The following is a 9,790-nucleotide window of genomic DNA, read 5'->3' on the forward strand; positions in this document are numbered from 1 at the left end:
TATAATAAATTTTTATAAAATAATTATAAATTATATCAAATACTGCAATTCAAACCCCTCATAAACTACAATCATAAAGTAAAGCTGAACCTTTTTTTTTAATTTGACATTAAAGAAGGTTCTTAAAGCACCTACGGCCTTGACGATTACATTCTCATTGCCATAATCGCGCTTCGCGCTCTACTGTTAGATTATACAGGATCTAATTTTTAAAAATGTGGGCTTGTCGAAAAATTCGGCTAAAATAGTTTTAAAATATATTTGTTATCAAGTGAAAATTTTTGGATCCATACAAAAAATAATTTTTTCTATTTTTTGAAGATTTTCAAATTTTTGAAAAGTATATAACTTTTCTAATTTTCATCAAAATTAAAACTTTTTTTTGATAATTTGCAAGTCGTTTACCCATCTATAAGAAACTTTGACAAAAATTTATAAAATTTCAACAACAATAATTTCAAAATTTTGAAGATGCACTCAATTTTAGAATTTTGGTTCGAAATATCTGATTAACGAACTTAGCCTTTATTTTGTGGACCTTCAGAAGTGTATCAAATGCGGGCTCGATTGGACAAATCCTTCAAAAGTTAGCGTGGCTACAACATTCAGGTAACCATACATACAGACATACATATAGGGAGACAGACAGACACCGATGAAATTTTATGGTTTTTGGATTTTGTGAGTGCCGAAACGTAAAGATCCGTTGAAAACCAGAGATTGAAAATTTGTACGATTACATTATACTAACGTTTTTAATTTTCATCCAGATTAAAAATGTCATTTGGATAATTTGCAAGTATTTTTGTTAAGTATCGGAGAGATTGACAACAGTTTCTGAATCTTGAAAAAAATTGTCTAAAATGTTGAAAAACCTCTAATTTTTTAAATTGTGTATTTCGTATCTACTGAAAATTTTGAATAAAATTTTTGGATTTATGAAAAAAATAGTTTATTCTATTTTTTGAAAATTTTCGAAAAGTATATAACATTTCCAATTTTCATGAAAATTAAACATTTTATTTGGATAATTTGTAAGTCTTTGACCCAAATTATGAGAAACTTTGACAACAATTTTTATAAGTTAAAGAAAAAAATTGAAAATTTTGAAAATGCTATAATTTTAAAAACGTTGGGCTAATCAAAATATTCGGGTAGAATAGTTTTTAAATATATTTGGTATCTGGTAAAAATTTTGAATGAAATTTTTGGATCTATAAAAAAAGTAATTTGTTCTATTTTTTGAAATTTTTCAAATATTTAAAAGTATTAAACTTTTCTAATTTTCATAAAAATAAAAAATTTTATTTAGTTAATTTGCAAGTCTTTTACCCATCCATAAGAAACTTTGACAACAATTCATAAAATTTCAAAATTTTGAAAATGCTATAATTTTAAAAACGTTGGGCTAATCAAAATATTCGGGTAGAATAGTTTTTAAATATATTTGGTATCTGGTAAAAATTTTGAATGAAATTTTTGGATCTATAAAAAAAGTAATTTGTTCTATTTTTTGAAATTTTTCAAATATTTAAAAGTATTAAACTTTTCTGATTTTCATCAAAATAAAAAATTTTATTTAGTTAATTTGCAAGTCTTTTACCCATCCATAAGAAACTTTGACAACAATTCATAAAATTTCAAAATTTTGAAAATGTTTTCAAAATTTTTTATTTTTGTTCGAAATATCTGATTAACGAACTTAGCCTTTATTTTGTGAACCTTCAGAAGTGTATCAAATGCGGGCCCGATTGGACAAATCCTTCAAAAGTTAGCGTGGCTACAACATTCAGGTAACCATACATACAGACATATAGACAGGCAGACAGACACCGATGAAATTTTATGGTTTTTGGATTCTGTGAGTGCCGAAACGTAAAGATCCGTTGAAACCAGAGATTGAAAATTTGTACGATTACATTACAGTCTCAGGAATGAGAATGTAAAAAGTTGATATAGAAAAAAAAACAATTTTTCTGTAGACAAATGCCTGCTTAATGCATTTGTTGATTAAATTTATTTGAAGAAATTATAAAATTTATCAACTTATTATGATTTTAATTATATATGATTAAAATTCGTCAACGTTACACAACAAAATGGAATAAAAAACCAGCATAATCTCAAGGATGTTTTCCTGTAAGTTCATAATAACTTTTATGCAAATACGAAATACAAAATTTCAAAATTAATAACCTAACTCTTTCATAAATCATTTCTGTTTCAGATGAGATTTTTCAGGTTATGTCATAAATCATACGTTTTTAATTTTTAAAAGAATTTTAAACTTTATAATGCATATTCTGGTCATTAAACTTTTTTTTCTAATAAAAAAAATTGTACCTGAACAATGAGAATGATAACGAAAAAATTAATTGAAATTTCAACGTAGTCTTCAGAGCTTTTCCTTTTCTTTTATCTCCATAGTAAGTCAACATCAACGACTAATAAGCACATTCAAATTTAATAACAATTTTTTTTTAAAGGATGCGCATTTTTTAAAAGAGAGAATGAAACTACGTCTGTTTTAATATAAATGCATGCTATGAAGTTGTAATAATATACATTAATGGAAATTATATACAAGTTGAGATACAAATTTGAGTGCGAAGCACGAGATATGTGATAAAAATGTATTCGTTAAAGCCGAAGGAGCTTTAACAAAAAAGAAGTCACAATCACCAAATTACTGTTGTCGATGCTTTGACCTTTAATTTTAAAAGGTTTGTGCACAAATGTGGAGGGCAATACAAATACCGAGCGCGGAGTGTGAGATAAATATATTATCGAGCGCGAAGTGCGAGAAACAACAGTCGCGCGCCCTGATAGGCGCGCTCAAACTTGCGAGCCGCGTGCGCAGAGTGCTACCAGAATGTGCCCGGGAAGCGGGCGGATTTTTTATAACACTTTTTACGATTAAGACGGGAAATATGCGGTTCATAAAAAAAATTGTTTCGAGAAAATTCGTTCATCTTTTTGAGATGAACAATTTTGCTTCTGAAGATTTTTCCATCTATCATATAGTTTTCTTGAAAATTTAATGTTTTGATTTTTTAAAACGCATTTTCCATGGATAAAACTAGAACCATTAGTAAAAAAATGGCTACGTCCTTACTTTTCAGAGCTTAATGGGGTCACTCCCTCTAGAGCCCGAAAAAGGTGCTTTTTGAGAATTTTTTTTCAAATAAAAAAACAGCACAGACAGTCAATCTTACAGGTATATTTCTGTCAACTTTTGAACAAATTTAAACAAAAAATGACACCAAGACATTCCAAAATGGTGAAGTAAAGCGTAAACCATGATGCACTGGAATGTCTCGTCGCCGAAGTAGTAGGACGGCGTGCACGATAGAGTCCGGAATTCGTAACGAAAACAGAAATAATGGTCATTCTCTTATTTTGGATACTTTTTTACTCTACATGAACCAGAAAAACCTAATAAAAACCGAATATCAATGAAAATTTCCACCGTTCCAACCAAAACTACGATTTTTTATGAAATTTTTTTCAATATTTGTGCTTAAAAAATATTAAAAATGGATTAATCATTTATATTTGTGATTCATGTAGAGTAGCTATCAGTACTTTACAAAATAAAACTTGATTTAGGTCAATAGATCGAATAGTTTTTGAGAAATCGTGCACGCCATTTGGGAAAATATGGTTTTGAGAAAACACGCTTGAAAGTTTCAATAAAATACAACTTTATAATTACATAACATACAGCGATGAAATTTTAATCAGTTACTTCAGGTCCATATAAAAATATCCATGTTTCGGATACATATTTTAAGACAACGAGAAATAAGTTCTAAAAGTCGAACGCTGGGCCGACTGGACAAGCACGCGTGTACATGCGACGCGTGCCGAACGTCGGTTCGCCCCTGTTATACCGGGAATATCTTCCAAAATACTGGGAATTGGAAACTCAAATTTTTTACGTACATTTTCAGATAGTTTTTGAATCGATTAAGGGGGAAAATCGATTTTTTTCGGTTTTGAGGGACTAACCCCCTTAAAACAATGTGCAGAAAGGTAATCCTAATACAGAACTTCTTTCAAAGTTACCGTGTCTACAAATGCTACAACGGCAACGATGGCAGACTCAATTTTCACGTAAAATAACCAATACCTTCTCATCGAGATGAGAATGTAAAAATTATAAATTCAAATTGTGTTGGAACTTCAATTTTTTTAATTGTGCAAAAAATGTATTTCTTAAATTGACAGTTTAATGCACACTTTTCTGTAAAAAATTGAATATTTCGACCCTAGCGGACCGAGTGAACGGAAAGGAAACTCTGCGGAGTATCCTCATAGTATCTGCGTAGATTATACGGTGAAATTCCTATTACAAGGTCATGGAGTAATCGCAATAGTTTTTTTTTTGCAACGGTAAAATTTTAAGAACATATAAGACCTATAACGCCTGTTGACTGCTACTTACAGGTGATGGGTTTGGATTGTAGCAGTCAACAGGCATTATAGATCTTATATATTTTTTAAAACTTTTAATGTTGCAAAAAAAACAAACTATTGCGATTACTCCGTGACCTTCTAATGGTAATTTCAATGTAGAATCCGAATTTCACCGATTTAAAAGTTGATCTGGCTGTTTTTTATAGTTTTTGTTGCATGATATGGAAGGGATACTATATGGATCTTATGAGGATCCTCTGTAGAGTAATTTTCCGTTCACTCGGTCCGCTAGGGACATTATCCACATATTATCCCTTCCGTATCATGCAACAAAAACTACAAAAAACAGCAATATCAACTTTTAAATTGTTGAAATTCGGATTCTAAATTAAAACTCACATTAGTAAGTCACGGAGTAATCGCAATAGTTTTTTTTGCAAAGTTAAAAAGTTTAAAAAACATAAGATCTATAACGTCTGTTGACTGCTACACTTCAAACGCATCATCTCCCTAGTAGCACGGAGCATTCCGGGAATGTTCCTGACACGTTCCGCGGGAACTTTCGGAACGTTCCAGGGGAACGTTCCCTGAGTGTGTAAAATGTCTGCCACTTGGGAACGTTCCAGGCACATTCCACTGGAACGCTCAAAGAATAAATTATCGTTATGTTATTGTTATCTCTTATGGTTGCCAAGCGGCGGACGTTTTACACACTCAGGGCACGTTCCGATGGTTTCCGTGGAACGTACCAGGTACTTTCCTGGAACGTTTCGTGCTATTAGGGCTGTAGGTAGCAGTCAACATGCGATATAGGTTTTATATTTTCTTAAACTTTTTACCGTTGCAAAAAAAAACTATTGCGATCACTCCGTAGAATCCAAATTTCACCAATTTAAAAGTTGATCATGCTGCTTGTTTAGTTTTTGTTGCATGATACAAAGGGATACTGTGTGGATGCTATGCCATAATAACATGGAACTTTCCGGGAACGTGCCTGGAACGTTCTGCGGGAACCTTTGGAACGTTCCCTGAGCGTGAAAAATGTCCGCCGCTTGAAAACGTTCCAGGAACGTTCCACTGGGACCTGAGGGGAACCTTCCATTATTGTTATTTTTAATAGCAATTATCTCGTAAACCGTAAGAGATAGGTATATGTCATTTTTGAGTTTTGAGTACCCTATATATACTACATTGTAATATGGTATCCACATCATAAACGGACATTAATTTTGACCAGTCACTTACGGTTTATCGGATATTCATTGATAATAATAACAATAACGATCATTTATTCTTTGAGCGTTCCAGTGGAATGTTCCTGGAACGTTCCCAAGTGGCGGACATTTTCACGCTCACGGAACGTTCCTGGCACGTTCCGAAGGTTCCCACAGAACGTTTAAGGAACGTTCACGGAATCTTCCGTGCTACTAGGGTGAGGATACTCTGTAGAGTGTTGAGTATCATTTCCGTTCACTCGATCCGCTAGGGGAACTTGTAATTTCTTCAGCTTCCCTAATAGCCCGGAACAGGGGCGTCGGAACGATTTTTTTTCATGGGCTGCTCACCAAAAATATGTTTAAAAATAGTAATTTAAGATAGATATTAGGTTTATTTATTTTATGGCTGGGCTCAAGCCTATCCTGCCCACACGGCTCCGACGACTCTGGCCCGGAACATTCCTGGAACTTCCCTGGAATGCCCTGGCGAAAGTTTCGGATAGGAATTCATTCCTAAATATTCCGAAATCTATATCCGAACCAGCCCGAATTAATCCGAAAAAAAATTATAGAGGAGAGTACCCAAATATGAGATACCAACTCTGTTTGGCGTGATTGTCGGAATTCTATGTACTACATTTAAAAGTAATATAGGTCATTTTAAAGGAAATTTAGTTTGTCATAAGAAGCTCAAATAAAAAATTTTATTAAAAATTTTGTTTATGCTGAAAATACAAAAAATGTAAAAAAGTGCTTTTTCCAAACTCGTCAAATTATTCTCATAATATGAGATACCCCAGGAAATAGGTAATAAAATGCAAAGTAAAGTATTATTTTTAATGAAAAACTTCATTCTATGTTTCCGAAGTTTAAATTTACTGCTATTTATATATATTTAGTTTCTGCAGTAGTCACAAACACTTTTGTAACCAATTTCCCCCGCGCAGTCACAGTGTTATAAAAACCACAGGTATCTCATATTATGAGAACCACACCGTGCAACTATGCACTTACTATGCCTGACCTGTACAATGAAAAACTTCAACACTATCGATATTTTCCTACTTAGTTATTCAATCCCCATCACTCCAGACAAACTTTACTGCTGAATACATATTTAATGAATAATAAATAGGGTTTAAAGAATTCCCTTCCAAGAACTCGACCACCATCGATTTCACAAAAAGTTCGCCTATAATCTTTAGAAGCCCAATGAAAAATGGACTATACCACGAAATTACTCTTTCTTCAAGGGCTACAAGCTAGTGATAGAACCAACAGAGTAGGTCCCTTAGTTTAGCTGATACTCCGTTTTCTCATAACGAGAATATCTCATATTCGAGTACTCTCCTCTACATTTCGTTCGTTCCAAATCGGTAAAAAATTAATTGGACTCAACCTGGTTCAATCCGAACCAAATTTTCAATCGGAATGAATCCGAATAAATCCGAACTCAGATTGATATATACTGAATTTTAAATACAAATGAATCCGAGTTTGGATTAATTTTTAACCGATTTCTATCGAACGAAATTGAGAACTTCGGATTGGTTTAGATAGATTCGGATTGGTTTGGATAAAGATTTCGAAATGATTCGGATTGTTTCGGAATTAATTCCTATCCGAAACTTTTGCTAGGGCAGGCATTAATACTTGAGTTTTTGTAATGGAAAGTCTCTTCTACGGCAATACCTTTAAAGTTACAATAAACAAGTGTTAATCACAAGTACGACAAACTCTCGCTTTTAGTCAAGTGTCGCGGGTTGCCTTCAAATGTCCTTGGACTGAATTCGGGGGAACAGAAACGTAAACAGTGAGGGCCGCCTAACTCGTTTCAAATTGGAACATATATCTATTAGTCCAGTCAACGCGGAACAAATATCACTAAAAAAAAAAAAATTCGTAAAAGTAGAATTTTTTTCACAGATATGTTGGCAATGGCTTTATAAAGATATTGTAAAAACTCCCCAAACATACGTGTACGGCAAAGTTCCGAAATTCTGGAAAGTGTTAAACAATAACATGTTTTTTAAAAATACTCGAGAACTGTTGATTTTAGGTCGAATATGGTGATGTGAAAAAATGTTTATAATTTTATAGTGTACAAAAAAGGTTCTATTTATTGTGGACTTAATATCAACGGCTGCGCTATGAAATTGGATTAGCTGCATAATTCTTTTATTTCTGAACAAATAAAATAAAATCTCAAATATCCTGGAAAAAACGTCGGAAATATATCAGGCGATTTGTCCTGGAGCAAATGGAGGTTCCTGTTAACAAAAAAAAACGACTAAGTCATTTGCATGACAAACTATCAGTATAAAATTAGCTCAACTTCAGTGTACAATTTCGATTTCCGACAGACATTTGTAAACAGGTTTTGTTGGATTTTTTTCTCGTAACTTTCGTCGTTTTTCCACACATTTTATTTATCTTACTTTTTTCAACGTTATTTTTCACGATTAAAACAAAAAGTACGCGTCCTATTAAGAAGTGATTCTTAACGAAATTTTTTTTTTTTGGGATAACCATTTTTGTTAATTCATCTTTTTTTGTATCCTACATAGTTTGTCCACAAAATGAAATTTTTTATTTTCCATTATTTTTTGTGCAATCAAAATTTAAATTTTCGATTTTTGAAGTAAATTCAAAAATTTGTTATGATAATCTTGTAGGGATTTCAAAAAGAAATGTTTTTCTTTTCTTGACTTTTTTTCATATCGTCCGTTTTTCGGCTTTAAATTTTGATTTTCGGTTGATTAAACAAATTTTGAAACCGCTATAACTCTGAGAATTTTCTTTTTATCGAAAAAAGTCATTAGGATAAATTGTTTGTTCTTTTCAATACTATAAATATCCGTACATAGAATTTTCAAATTCAGAAAAAAGTGGACTCAAAAATATTCAAAATGCGCTCACTTTTTGAATTTTTATCAAAAATGGCTGGTTAACGATCTCGTCCTTTCTTTTAAGACCTAGAAACAGTGTGCCAAAGATGGATTTGATTCGTTCATTTTTTCGAGACTTACCATATCGTGTTTGCGGACGGACGGCCGGACGGAACGGACGGATGGACAGAGAGACAGACAGACGCCATCGTGAAAACCTGATTTTCGGATTCAAGGGGCCTCGAAATGTGGAGATCCGTTGAAAAAGTGTGATGTCAAATTTCCGACAATTCTAATACTTTCTCAATCATAAATGATGAGAATGTAAAAAACGACTAAGTCATTTGCATGACAAACTATCAGTATAAAATGAACTCAACTTCAGTGTACAATTTTATATGTTTAAGGGGATGCTTTTGAGATGAAACTTCTTGCAAGTGTTACTCCATTTTCATACAATACATTTTCCAATTTGTAGGTCAGAATAATAATATTTAGGGCCTCTTTTAAAGCTTTAAACAAGTTAATTTCAAAATTTAAGCTATGATATCGGAAGTAGCGGTGATTATGAGTCCTAATGGTAGCAGTGGGAGCGGGGACGAGAACGTTTACCTCTTTCGATGATATTGAACCCTTCGAAATTTTTTTGCTCACTTTTCCTGACAATAGATTTGGCCTTCGGGTGGCCGTGACGTCACTGCAAGGTAGGTTCTCAATGAGGAAAATTTCAAAAATAAAAATAAAATTATAAAATTAATGCAGTGTACATTAAGCCATCTTTTTTTTATGAAAAATATATTCTACTTGATAATTTGAATAAGAGTAATTACAAACATATCCTTAAGAACCTATAAAAATCGGTAATTACAAAAATTAATTTTTTATTTTCAAACGCAGTGAATAAGACAATTAACAATAAATATAACATAATTTTGAAATGTCTATAACTCGGATTAATTTGTACTTTATTTCCTAAGCACTAGAAAATTGTGATAGAATTTACTTCCCACGTGGAGGTTAAAAACTTTTCATCTTTTTACATTCTCATTTAGGGGTTAAATCTACTACGAGGGTAGTTCAATAAGTCCTTAGAATGACCAACAGATGGCGCGCGAATCGCTCCAAATCATCTGTTTTCAGTCAGCACCACTCCCGACTAGATTTTATGGTGCAGTCACAGTCCACATCTTCTGAGTTTACGTGTTTTTATAACCAATTGAAAAAAAAAATTGTTCGTTAAGAAAAATGGAAAAAACGAGTTCAGAG

The 9,790-nt window shown here is 32.5% G+C and overlaps 1 protein-coding gene across 4 annotated transcripts in view; it reads left to right on the top strand.

Annotated features, from left to right (window-relative positions):
• Positions 1-9,790, top strand: part of LOC117172404 — a 20,467-nt gene that overhangs the window by 2,654 nt on the left and 8,023 nt on the right. The window contains exon 1 of one of the 4 annotated variants that reach the window (XM_033360327.1): positions 2,331-2,426. The exons of the other annotated variants lie outside the window; for them this stretch is intronic. The gene's annotated coding sequence lies outside the window, so the exon portion shown is untranslated. Of the gene's footprint in view, positions 1-2,330; positions 2,427-9,790 lie in introns of those variants that run through there. 4 annotated transcript variants of the gene reach the window in all.

The sequence above is a fragment of the Belonocnema kinseyi genome, chromosome 1 (assembly GCF_010883055.1).
Source record: "Belonocnema kinseyi isolate 2016_QV_RU_SX_M_011 chromosome 1, B_treatae_v1, whole genome shotgun sequence".
Lineage (NCBI taxonomy): Eukaryota > Metazoa > Arthropoda > Insecta > Hymenoptera > Cynipidae > Belonocnema > Belonocnema kinseyi.